At 45.6% G+C, this 13,601-nt stretch overlaps 1 pseudogene; it reads right to left on the bottom strand.

Moving 5' to 3' along the window:
* Positions 1-7,020: 7,020 nt before the first annotated feature.
* Positions 7,021-7,658, bottom strand: LOC129670952 (cofilin-1-like; annotated as a pseudogene).
* Positions 7,659-13,601: the final 5,943 nt, after the last annotated feature.

Genomic DNA, 13,601 nt, shown 5'->3' with positions numbered 1-13,601 from the left:
GAAGGAAGGAAGGAAGGAAGGAAGGAAGGAAGGAAGGAAGGAAGGAAACCTTTTCATAATTACTTTTCTATTGCTGTGAAGAGACACCATGATCAACCTATAAAGGAAAGTATTTAACTGGGGGCCTGCTCACAGTTTCAGAGGGTCAGTCCATGACCATTATTACGGGGAGCAAGGCAGCAGGCAGGCATGGAGCTGGAGCAGCAGCTGAGAACTTATATACTCTCTTCATCTTAGAGGAAAGGAGAAATACTGAACCTGGCCTGGGCTTTTGAAACCACAAAGCACACCCCCAGTGATGTACCTTCTCCCACAAGGCCACATGTCCTAATCCTTCCCAAAACAGTTCCATCAACTAGGGACTGGGTGTTCAAATCTATTTGGTGGCTGTGGCGGCTTTTCCAATTTGCCAGCACATACAGTTACTGAAACCTCTCCTAGAAGCTAGCAGGCTACCGAAAGCCCATGGTGTGAACTCTTTTACAAACTTAAGGAGACAAATGTGCATGATTATCCTGATTCACTAGCTGTGAGAGGCAATGGATTTGGTAACTCTGTATATAAAACATTTGACAATTTGTATGAAGATGAGAAAAATGATGGTATGGTTGGTTTCTCCTACCATCTTTTTGACAAAGAAATTGACAAGGAAAAAGAATGAGCTCCATGATATAATTAACCACCTTCCCATCTCAGAATAAGGTGAAGGGCGACTGTGAACTCAGTGATAAGACTGACAGGCTCCAGATGCACATAAACAGTCTAAAGGTGTTTACGTGTGCCCTGGAAGAGAATCTTCTCTCCAGCAGCAACAGAGGTCAAGTCATGGAAAATCAAACCAAAGCCCTCATTATAAGGTTGCCTAAAATACAGCAAAAACTCTAGTCTCAGGGTGTCAGTGGTTAAAATAAGGACATTAGCTGATAAAGAATGAAATCCTGTAAATTGGGATTGTAATGTGTGGGTGAACCCTCAGGTTCTCAAGGGTCTCCCATTCTGGGAGACAGAATCTCTCTGTGTAGCCTTGGCTGTGCTGGACTCACTTTGTAGACCAGGCTGACCTCAAATTCACAGAGATCCTCCTGCCTCTGCCTCCCTTAGTGCTTGGATTATAGGTGTACTCCCCTGTGCCTGGCTGGTTTTCAAGGTTTTATCTCAACTGAGGAAGTAATGTCTCTACCCTTAGCAGAATATACCCATACACCCCCTGAAATATTGCCTTTGATTAGGAAAATTAACCCTTCATTGTCTGCTAATCCAGCAGTGACTTTCTCTAAAGAAGATACAGATGATAGTTGCCTTTAAACCTATAACTAGACTGTGGTAATTTGAATAAGAATGGCTCCCATATGCTCATATATTTGAATGCTTATTCATAAGGGAATAGCAGTATTTGAGAAGGATTAGGAGGTATGCCCTTGTTGGAGTAGGTGTGGCTTTGTTGGAGAAAGTGTGTCATTAGGGTTTCAAATGCTTAAGCTAGGCACCCCCCTCTTTCTCTTCCTACTGCTTGTGGAGCAAGATGTAGAACTCTCAAGCTAGTTTCCAGTACCGTGTCTATCTGCATACTGCCATGCTCCCTGCCATAATGATAATGCACTAAACCTCTGAAACTATAAGTATGCGCCAATTAAATGCTCTCTTTTATAAGAATTGCCATTGTCATAGTGTCCCTTCACAGCAATAGAACTCCAACTAAGACACATACTTAAGGCTAAGCAGGCTCCTAGAGGGTACATGGAAAGTATAGTTCATGAGAAGGTACACTACACTACTAAAGAGATTAATGAGTTTGCTAATTCATTCAAGCAGAAGCCTGGGGAATGGATTTTAAGGGTGTGGGATAGTGGTGGAGATTTTACAGCTCAGAGAAATCGCAACGCTCGAGTGGGTACACTGTGTAAAACCTAACCCTCCATGATGGGAAAACCCAGAAGTCATATTAGATGTAAAATGGTCGGTGAAAGAGGCACCAGTACATCTGAAGAACTTTGTTGCCATCCTTTTTCTTGTGGGTTGGAGACACTACTCAGGGTTGGGGCCATTTTCTTAGGGTTGAAGGCAATGCTGCTCAGTTGAATGAATTAAGTGAAATGGGTTTAATTGGGCCCTGGGGGTAGCAGGGGCCAGGTGGCAGCACTGAATCTCCAGGGGCAAGGTGATCACAGGCAGCATGGACAAAGCAATGTCCATCAATGCCCTGACCAGCAACGGGCAACACAGGCAAAGTGATCCTTATTGTGGCATAACTTGTATGGACCTTTGGCACTGGATCATCAATTATGGTATTTTGGTACCAGGCATGAAATAGATAAGTAGCCTACTGTGTTTTTGTTTGATCTGTATAAGCAGAAAAATTCTCAAACAAATGAAAGAAAGTTTACATTAGATCATGGCAAAAGGGAATTTTGGCCTATGGCCCAATTTCTAGACTTGAGCCAGTTTGCAGACCCAGAACCTCTTGAATGAAGGGATGGCCAGGTTTTTGTATCACTGTGGAAAAGCCTTGAGTAAAACACCTAAAAGTTTTACTGTTAGCTTCTCCTTTCCCCTTCTCCCATCCTTCCCTAGGGGGACTATGGCATTTTACAAGGCTAACTGTACACAGGAAGAAAGGAAACAATCAGACTTTCTGGGGCCTGTTGGCTACTGGCTGTAAATTGACACTTACTCTGGGAGACCCCAAGAAACACTATGACACTCCACTTAAAGTAAGGGCAATCAGGTCCCAAAGAAACCCAGGACAAGTGGCTAACTGTGGGGTCTATTAGCATACCAAAGTACTCACCTAGCCCTTAGGCTCACTCAAGACCTGTGGCTCCTCCCAGCACTTCTCACCACACCCCCTACCCTGTCCAGCTCAGGGGCATGGCTTCACTTCCTCCAACTTCTCTTTCCTATATAAACCTGCCATTTCAGCCATGCCCTTTGCTCTCCTTTTGGCTCCTTCCTGGCCCCTTTGCCCTCTTAGCTCTCTTCTCTTCCTCTCTTGCCCCCTTCCCTGCCCTCTGGCTGCCCCTTCGCTTTTTCCTCTCATGACCTGGTTCCAGATGCCCCAGGCTGGTCTCTTCCTCACTTCTACAATAAAAACCTCCTCACCCATCTCTTGGAGAGGTCATGTCCTCATTTTCATTCAGGGGCTTATGGAGGTCAGGTAATTAATGGAGTTTTGGCTGAAGTCTGACTCACAGTGTGTCCATGAACTCATCCTGGGGTCATTTCCCCAGGCCCAGAATAGGTAACTGGGATAGATCTACTTAGAAAGTTGGCAGAATTCTCACACTGGTTCTCTTCTCTGGGGGGTGAGGGCTATTATGGTTGGAAAGGCTAAAATGGAAGCCTTTAGAATTGCCTCTGCCAGAGAAAACAGTGATACAAAAACAGCATTGTGTCCCTGGAGGAAATACAGAATTTAGTGCCACCACCATCAAGGACTTGAATGATGCAGGGGTGTTCCCACTCTAGATCCCTCTAATTCTCCTGTCTGGCCTGTGCAGAGAACAAACAGATTGTGGAGAATGACGGTTGACTAGCAAAACCTAAATCAGGTAGTGACTCAAACCGCAGCTGCTGTACCAGATGGGGTTCCTAACTTGAGCAGATGAAGACCTCTCCTGGTACATGGTATGCAGCTATCGATCTAGCAAATGCCTTTTTTTTTTTAACCAATACCTGTCCGTAAGGACTATTAGAGGCAATTTTCTTTCAGTTGGCAAGGCCAGCAGTGTACCTTTACAAGGGACGTATTAACTCTTCAGCCCTGTGTCATAAAAGGAGGGATCTTGGCCCTCTGTCTCTTCCACAGATATCACATTGGTCCACTCTATTGATGACATGATGCTTATTGGACCGAGTGATCAGGGAGATAGAAACTCTTTTGGACTCATTGATAACGCACATGCGTATCAGAAGATGAGAAATAAGTTCAACCAAAAGTCAAGAGCCTTCTTCCCCAGTGAAATTTCTAAGAGTCCAGTAGTATAGGGCATGCAGAGATATTCCTTCTAAGATATAGAATAAGTTATTGCACCTGGCCCCGCCAACCACCAAGAGGTATGTAATGAGCCTGTTTGGATTCCATGCACCAAGTAAGCCTGAAAGCTGCTGGCTTCGAGCGGAACCTGGAACAGAAGAAGGCTCTGCAACAGGTCCAGGCTGCTGTGCAGGCTGCTCTACCACTCAGACCATACGATTTGGCAGAGCTGATGGTACTTAAGGTGTCAGAGGTAGCTAGGGATGCTGTCTGGAGCCCTTTGGCAGGCCCCATAGCTGAATCACAGAAGAGACCTTTGGGATTTTGGAGCAAGGCGCTACCATAAGATGCACACAACTATTCTCCCTTTGAGAGACAGCACTTGGCCTGCTATTGGGCCTTGGTGGAAACCGAACTTTTGACAATGGGCCGCCATGTTACCATGCCACCTGAGCTGTCCATCATGAGCTGGATGTTATCTGATCCACTAAGTCATAAAGTAGGAGGTCCACAGCAACAACCCATCATCAAATAAAAGTGGTATATTCATGATTAGACCCACAAATGTCTTGAAGGCACAAGCAAGTTACATGAAGAAGTTGCCCAAATACCTATGGTTTCTTCTCCTGTTACTTACGATGCCATCTGCTGCCACACATGCACCTAGAGCCTCATGGCTGTGCCCTATAATTGGCCGACTGAGGAAGAGAAGACAAGGGATTGGTTTCTGACTGTTCTGCCCATTATTCAGGTGCCACCCAGAAGTGGACGGCTACAGCATGACAACCCTGAAAGACATTGGTGAAGGGAGATCTTCATACTTTGCAGAACTCTGGGCAGTATACATGGTCTGGAAGGAGAAATACAGTTTGTCTGGAAGGAGAAATGACCAGATGTGCAATTGTCCATTGATTTGTGAGCTGTAGCGAATGAACTGGCTACACAGTCAGGGACTTGGGCAGAGCATGATTAGAAAATTGATTAGGAAGTTGTCAGGGGAAGAAGAACGTGGATAGCTCTCTGCAAATGGGTGAGGGATCTGAAGATACCTGTGTCCTATGTAAATACTCATCAAGTGGTGACTTCATCAGACGAGGAGCTCAGTAATCAAGTAGAGCAGATGAGCAGTTCTGTGGACAGTCACCCTCTTTCACCAGCCATTCCTGTCTTTGCCCAGTGGGGCCCATAAACAAGGTAACCATGGTGGCAGAGCCAGGTTTATGCACAGGCTCAGCAACGTGGACTTCCACTCACCAAGGCTGACGTGGCTGCAGCTGCTGCGGAGTGCCATGTCTGCCAACAGCAGAGACTGACACTGAGCCCCAAATGTGGTACCATTCCCTGGGGTGGTCAGCCAGTGAGCTGGTGGCAGGTTGGCTTCACTGGACCACTTCCTCCATGGAAAGGAAAACGCTTTGTACTTACTGGAGTAGATACTTATTCTGGTTATGGATTTGTTCTTCCTGCATGCCTCTGCCAAAACCACCATCTATGGACTTACAGAATGCCTTATCCACCATCCTGGTACTCCACACAGTATTGCCTCCAATCAACCCACCCACCCCATAGCCAGAGAATTGCAACAGTAGGCCCATGATCATGCAGCCCACAGGTCTTGCCATGTTCCTTACTATCTTGGCCTGATAGAAAGACGGAGTGGCCTCTTGAAGACCCAGCTACAGTGCCAATCGGGTGGCAGCAGCCTGATGGGCTGGGGAAGGGTTCCCTAGAAAGATGATACATGCTTTGTATCAGCATCCAATATACGGTATGGTTTCTCCTATAGCCAGAATCCACAGTCCATGAATCAAGGAGTGGGAAAAAGGATAGTATCATTCACTATCACACCTAGTGATCCACTAGGAAGAGTTTTGCTTCCTGTTCCCATGACCTTAAGTTCTGCTGGCCTAAATGTTTTGGTTCCAGAATGAGGAGCACTCCTGTCAGGAAACACAGCAAACATCCCATTGAACTGGAAGCTCAGACTTTCTCCTGGCCACTTTGGGTTTCTTGATTTCCTTAAACCAAGAGGCCAAGAAAGGAGTAACAGTGTCAGGAGGGGTGATTGATCCAGGTTACCATGGGGAAATTAGATTGCTTCTCCACAATAGAGGTAAGAAGAATTATGTCTGGATTGGAGGAGACTCTTTAAGGCATCACTTGCTGCTACTGTGCCCTGTCATTAAAGCAATGGGAAACTACAACAGTCTAATCCAGGCAGGATGACAAAGAGCACAGACCTTCAGGAATAAAGGTATGGGTCACTCCTCCAGAGAAAGAGGTAAGACCTGCTGAGGTGCTTGCTGAGGGTGGAATAAATACAGAATGGGTAGTAGAGGGAGGTAGTTATAAAATACCAGCTAAGGCCAGAAATGAGAATTATAGTTGACATGCGTGTTTCTGTTAAGAATGTGTTTGTAAATATTTCTGTGTTTTTCTTCTTTTTTTTAGTTATAGTTGACATGCGTGTTTCTGTTAAGAATGTGTTTGTAAAGATCTCTGTGTTTTTCCCCTCAATTTCTTCTTTTTTGAATTAGCTTTGTTTATTGTGTTTGTTTGGTTTTTTATTTTTTATGTATATAATACATCGCCTGCATGTACACCTGCACGCCAGAAGAGGGCACTAGATCTCATCACAGATGGCTGTGAGCTGCTATGTAGTTGCTGGGGATTGAACTCAGGACCTCTAGAAGAGGAGCCAGTGCTCTTAACCTCTGAGCCATCTCTCCATCCCTGTTTGTTAATTGAAGGTCCCTTACTGATCCTGCTTTCATGAGCGGCCAAGATCAAGGGAAAGGAGAGGGCAACCAGTGCTGCAGGGAGGGGTCATTTCCATATTTCATTTCCACACAGAACTAAACCAGACAAGCACAGAGTCACTATTGTAGTTAGAAGTTGGCAGCATGGCATGGGGAGGAATGAGGAGTGGGGATGTTGTTAAAAAAAAAAAAAGGCTCCCCCCAAACTGGGTGTCTGGGACAGAACTTGGTCTGCTTCAACCCAAGAGGAATAAGAAGATCAACATCAGTTTGGGAAGGCCAGAACCATCAGGGATGGAAGGAAGAGGACAGTCCAAGGAGTGAGGGGGTCGTTTGGCAACTGTGGTGAAGGGGTTGCCCTTCTTCTGCTACGATTCCCCCACCCAGTCTGGCAGGAAAGGGGAAGCCTGCAACACCCAAGAGCAGGTCTGGGGCTGCTAGATGCTCCAGGCAGGGGCCTGGAGGCTGCCCTCCAGGGAGACCTAGCTTTTCTGGCATTGTGCAGCTCTCCTTGACCACTTCCTACCAGTTTGCTCGTAATTCCTGTCAGCTTCTTCTTGATAGCATCCTTGGAGCTGGCACAGACCGTTTTGCTTTTAAGGAATGCACTCTTGGGGGCCCAGAAGATGAACACCGGGTCTTCCTTGCTCCTTGATCTCATAGGTTGCATCATAGAGAGCAGAGCGGCAGTCCTTGTCTGGCAGCATCTTGACGAAAGCGGTGTAGGGGTTGCCCACAGTCTGCCCCACATCTCCTACCGGGATCTCCTTGCCCTCCTTCAGGATGATGTTCTTCTTGTCCTCATGCAGGCAGAATGGCACTGCCTTCTTGCATTCCTTCACTTCCTTTGGTGAAGAGGACTTGTGAGCATTCGCGTCATTGAACGCCTTGATGACACCATCAGAGACAGCCACACCAGGGGCCATGGTTCCAGAAACCAAAAGGGAGACAGGGAGAGCTACAGAGAAACTGAGCCACCGCAGCTGCTGCCTGGATCTGACTGACCCTTTCACAATTTCATTTTCATGTGCTGTAACATCAATTAAGAGAATATCAGTGTTTATCATATTGAAGTTTGAGATACTGAAAGAGTACCCTTCAAGCACATTGCCACTTATTCTAAATTTATATTGCATTTGTGGTTGTCCAAGGGATGCTTATATCATGTTAGGCATAATTATGGCCTGCTTATTGTTTTAATTTGGAAATTAACCATGACATAAGGAGATGTGATTGTGTGTCAAGATGACAAGAGAGTCTTGAGATGGCTTGTAGAAGAATTTTAATTCAGAACATGGCTGTTCCGGCAAGAGATCACATCCAAAGACCCTCTAAGTCGGTGTGATCCAGTTGGAATGTAGACACTCTGGGCAGTGGTGGCATACACCTTTAATCCAGGAGACAGAATCAAGCACATTGATTGAGTCCAAGACCATCCTGGTATAGAGCAAGTTTTAGGTAAAGAAAATCTTGGGTCCAGGTGTGATGGTACACACTTTTAATTCCAAACAATAAAGGTAAAGTTAGTTGGTAGAAGGAAGCACCCATATTTGAAAGTGATGTCCAATTGAGTGGTAGAAAAAGTGATGAGTCAGAGAAAGATTTGACAGAATAGAATATACCCAACTCTCACATGAAGAAAGAGGAAAGGGAAGCTACTTAAGAGAATGAGGGAGAGGAGACAGTTTTACAGAGCAAGCTGAAGAGAGAACAAGCTAGACACAAATGAAGATAGAATGAGCCAGAGAATGAGAAGGATCCAGAAGATAAGAACAGATTGCTAGAGTTAGTTTGAGGCCAAGAAGAGCAATTCAGTCCAAAGTTGAGAGAAGCCAGTTTGAATTAGTCAGCTGGGAAAGGAATTTGAGCTAGACCAGCTGAGATGAACCAGCCAGACAGAATTCAGAAAAAGCTAGACAGGGTAAATTTATTTAGCAATAAGTCTCAGAGGCTGAAAACATTCTAGGCCTAGATTAGATTGTATGGAGACTAGAAGCTTCCAGGACTAGGCCTATGCTAAGCAGACAGAGGCAGTGAACTCCTGGGATGACAATTAAATCAGGGGAATAAAAGATACTTTTACAATGGCTATTCTTGCTTGTCAACTTGACAACATCTGGAATGAACTAAAATCCAGGTGGCTGGATACAACTTTGAGGGTTTTTTTTCTTTCTTAGTTAAATCATTTGAAGTGAGAAGATCCACCTTTAATCTGGGACACACCTTCTGCTAGCAGCCTATATAACAGATATAGAAAAAGGAAGTTTGCTCTTTGTCTGCTTGCTCTTGTTCTTGCGGCAAGTCCATTCCTTCACTGGCATTAGAGCCTATTTTAGGATGTTAGCATATACTGAAGACCAGCTGAGACATTCAGCCTCATAGACTGAGCAACTGCTGGATTCTTCTTGTAAATCTCTCTCTCTCTCTCTCTCTCTCTCTCTCTCTCTCTCTCTCTCCACTCTCTCCTCTCTCCCTATCATCTTCTGATGGTTCTGTTTCTGTGGAAGACCTAAACTGATACAGATCTTGGTATCAAGAGTCATTCTTAGGAAGAGAATTTTAAGGTGAGGTACTTAAATTGGTCCTGGAGTTTCTGGAAGTGGTTCTTTAATTGGATTAGATTTAAAGATGCTGATGGTTTCATTTTCAGGGATCTGGCAATAGGGTTTATAAAAATGTAACTGTTGCATATTCCCAGTCCACCATCTACAAGAAGCAGAGGGTTGAGGTATTGTGTCTGTGGTACTACTTTTGAGCATTTTTTCCAAACTAATAAATATAAAGGAACAAACCATTTTCTCCTAATGTTGAACAGTGTAAGAAGGAAGCATGAGCTCACAAATTCCCAGTTCAAGAGATGACTAAATATCCCAAAAGCTTCTGCGTGTGTTGGGAAAGAGACCCTTATCTCTTGTAGCCACATGGCTGACACTGCAGAAAATGAAATCAAGAGTTTCATCCTGGGACTGGCCAGATCGCAGTGCGTGCTGAATGTTCATCCCCACAAAAGGACCGAAGGTTCAACCCCCGCCCCAAAGTGTTTACTCTGAAACTAAAGACCAAGACTGGGAAGGAAAGGGATCTTGAAAACTGTAGTGTGGGTATGTGGGATGATGTTAATAAAGTTGGAGGCATCCATTCCCCACCCCCATTTAGGTAAGTCCTCTTTGCCTTTGTTAGAGCCATCCTCATCTCTGTACTCCTGTCTGAGGGAAGTGGCCCCTGCCCCTGAGAATCCTCACCTAAATGACGTGGCCCTGATAGTTTGGGAAGGAGACACTGGGTCCCATGTTTCTCAGCTCATGCTCCCACAGTGTCCTCTCAGAAATTACACTACTATGCAGGACTCGGAAGGCAGGCCTCTAGTGGTTTAGGCAGGATAACTTGGAACCCCATCATCTGGGGCCAAATCCTAGTTTTGCAAAGAGGGCCTTGGGTGTCAGTTTTCCTTTCTGTGAAATGAGACTGCCATCAGTCAAGGTCCTCTAGAGAAGCAAGCAATAGACTAAGATAACATTTTGGAGTACACTAGGCTCCTTCCTCAAGGGACACAGGGATGAGAGAGGACTCGCAGACTCGAGTATCCGGGTTGCTTCTGAATGCTGAAAGTCAGCAGGACTATGGCACTTCACATAGTGGAGTCACCCTAAGTGACCAGCTCCGCTGCTGTGCCATCTGAGTGCTCGGGGGAACTCAACTGGAGGAGGATTGTGGGTGGAGACAGCTCACCACCTGCATCCAGGCGGTACCCTCCACTGAAACTCTCAGGCAAATTCCTAAAGTCCAAGCCTGTTTCTGTCGAAGGAACCCGTACCTCTTGGGATTTCTGGGCTATTTAATTAGGTGACCCAGGCACAGGATGAATGTAAGGGATCATTCTCCTCATTTCTTTCTTCTTCCCTTTGAGGAGCCAAAACTCAGAGCAGCAGTAGTCTTCCTCACAAATGCTTAGATTTGCCTTCTCCCTGCACCCTCTTCTTTGTCTCTTGGATTCCTCTCTAGACTCAGCAATCAGCAGTTGCTGAGAAAGCATCTGTCTGGACATCTGTGCTGAGTCTTTGAAGAGCACATTTTTGCCAGCTTTCCTCATGTGAAGCAAAGATCTCTCTCCTGGCTTGTGCTCCTACTGCTGTTATCGAAGATTCTGACCGAAAACAAGCACTTATTTTGGAAACTCTTCCACTTCAAGGTCACTAACCTCTCCCTGAGGGAGGTCGGTGCAGGAACAGAGGCAAGAACTCTGGAAGAAGCTGAGTACTGGCTAGTCCCCCCAACTGACTCAGGTGACTTTCACATACAGCCCAGGCTCACCTGCCAGTCTAGGGATGGTACCACCTACAGCTAGTCTCTCCCTCCTGAATTGGATATCAAGAACATGTGCACAAAGATATCTAAAATAGGCAATGCTTCAACGGAGGTCCCCTCTTCTTAGATGTCTCAACCTGGCAAGCAGGATGAGCCAGCCTTTTCATTCTGATTGGGACTCAGATGGCTGCTCAAAAAGGCACACAACACCTCCAGCCTCCATGGGTGTCTGCACACACACACATACACACACACACACACACACACACATACACACAAATGATAAAAAATAAGACCTAACAGCTAAATTTAAAACGGTCAAAAAGCTTAGAGACTCCATGCAGAACAAGGGCAAGGACAACAGGTGGCAAATCAACAGGAAAAGATGTTCAGCATCATGAGCCATTAGGGAAATGAACATCGGGGCCAAGAGGACATATCGCATCCAAGTCACAGTGGCTAAAGCAAAATACAGCAGCATGGGCCACTGAGACAGCTCAGCAGGTAAAGGCCCCTGCTGACAAGCCGGACAGCCCGAATTTGATCCTTTGTAGTCACATGCTAGAAGGAGAGAGCTAATTCCCCCGAGTTTTCCTTTTACTACCAAATAGGTGCCATGACCTATGCACCTTCCAATGCACAAACAAACAAATAAGTGAGATTTAAAAATCGAAAACGCCAGAGTAGCTAAGAACATATTATAAATATATGCATGAAACTGTCAAAGAACAGAAATTGTTAGTTTAAAAAAAAAAGCCACAGGCCATCTTAAGTGCTGATGAGAATGTAGAACAGCTGGAACTTTCATACTCTGGGGATAGAAATGTAAACACAGAGCAGTCACCCTGAAACATCCTAGCCACTTCTCATAAAGTGACACAGCCCACTTTCACATGACCTAGAAAGCTGACCCCTGGCTGATCTACCCATGGGAAACAAAAATGTGTGATCTAGCCAAATCTGTCTGCAGACCCGTATAGCAACCCTCCCATCCATGCGCCCAACTCTCCTTCCTTGAATGAATGAATCAACAGCAGTCCAGCTGTAGATCGTCGTGCCTGGGCTGGATCTCAATGGCATCACAGTCAGAGGAAGATGCCAGTTTTCAGTGGCTTGCCCGATTCGTGATCTCACTCACATGGAATCCTGAAAAAGTCACAACTAGAATGGTGGGGGGGTGGATGGGAGCTACTACATCTCAAGGGGCATGTGCTTGATTACAGAGGGGTTTTCAGGGTCAGGCAACTGACTATTTTGTGTCCTGTTTGGACTAGTGAGTGCAAGAACCAATATGTAGGTTAAAAGTCACAGAACTGGGCTAGGGAGATGGCTCAATGGACAAAATGGAGGCTGTCCACTAACCTGTTTCTGTACTCTATGGGACACTCCTCATATGCACACATACATCATGGAAATGTAGTGTGCTTGGCTGTGCATGTCATGCCATGCACAAACACCCAAAAGCACATACACACAGGCTGGCTGTGTCCACTAATCAACTGAACAGCTAGTATGATTTCTTCACTGGAAAAAGTCATTATTTCGTTTTTTCTTGAAAAAGAATAGTTAACAGCAATAATTTGTTGTTATTATTGCTATTACCATTATTTTGTATGTGTGCGTGTGTGTGAACACGGCTACACAAGTGCCACAGCCCGTGTGTGCAGGTCAGAGGACAGCTCTGTGTCATGGATTCTCCCCTTCCACCTTTATATGGGCTACGGGGATGGAGCTCAGATTGCCAGGTGTTCATGGCAAATGTTTTACCCAGAGGGCCATCTTGCCTGCCCCTCATTCCTTTTTTTTTTTTTTTTGGGGGGGGGGGTTCTTGTTGTTTTGTTTTTTCTTTTGTTCGTTTGTTTTCTTTTGGAGACATTTTTGCCTTACATGTCAATCTGTGTACCACGTGAATGCCTGGAGCCCAAGGAGGACAGAAGAGCATCGCATTTATTGAAACTGAACTCACAGATGCTTGGGAGCCACCACGCAGGTGCCAGGAAGCAAACCTGCATCTTCTTTGAGACATGTCAGTGTTTTTAACCGCTGAGCCATCTCATCACCACCACCACCACCACCACCGCCCCCCCATACACACATTCCAATTCCTCTTTTAAGAAAGGAGATCTGATATGTTCTGGGGTGTTATACAAACATTTAGAACCCGGAGAAGGTAGACGTTGAAGAGATTGTTTATAGTACATGTGTGAAAGAGGGAAACCTGCAGAGGTCGGTTTCCATCTTGGGGGTTCTGGGGTTGAACTTGGGTCATACAGTCTTGGCAGGAAGTGCCCTTACCCAGCAAGCCCCCTCGCCAGCCCTGCTATTATGGTTTGACTATCAGACCTCTACACACACAGGATTAAATATTTGCATATTTGATCCCCAGCTGGTGGCATTGTTTGGGGAGGGTGTAGAACTTGTGGGACTATGGCTTAACTAGCAGAAGTTGGTCACAAGGGGTGAGGACTTGAAGTCAAATTTGTCTCTGGGTTCCAGCAGTTCCCTGCTGCCGCTCTGCTTCAGAGATGTGAGGGGCCCTAGCTACAAGCTCCCGCTATCAGGAA

This window comes from Psammomys obesus, unplaced genomic scaffold (genome assembly GCF_907164565.1).
Source record: "Psammomys obesus unplaced genomic scaffold, mPsaObe1.curated_primary_1811, whole genome shotgun sequence".
NCBI classification, from domain to species: domain Eukaryota; kingdom Metazoa; phylum Chordata; class Mammalia; order Rodentia; family Muridae; genus Psammomys; species Psammomys obesus.
The sequence above is the reverse complement of the archived record's forward strand: the minus strand, read 5'-3'. Positions and strand labels throughout refer to the sequence as shown.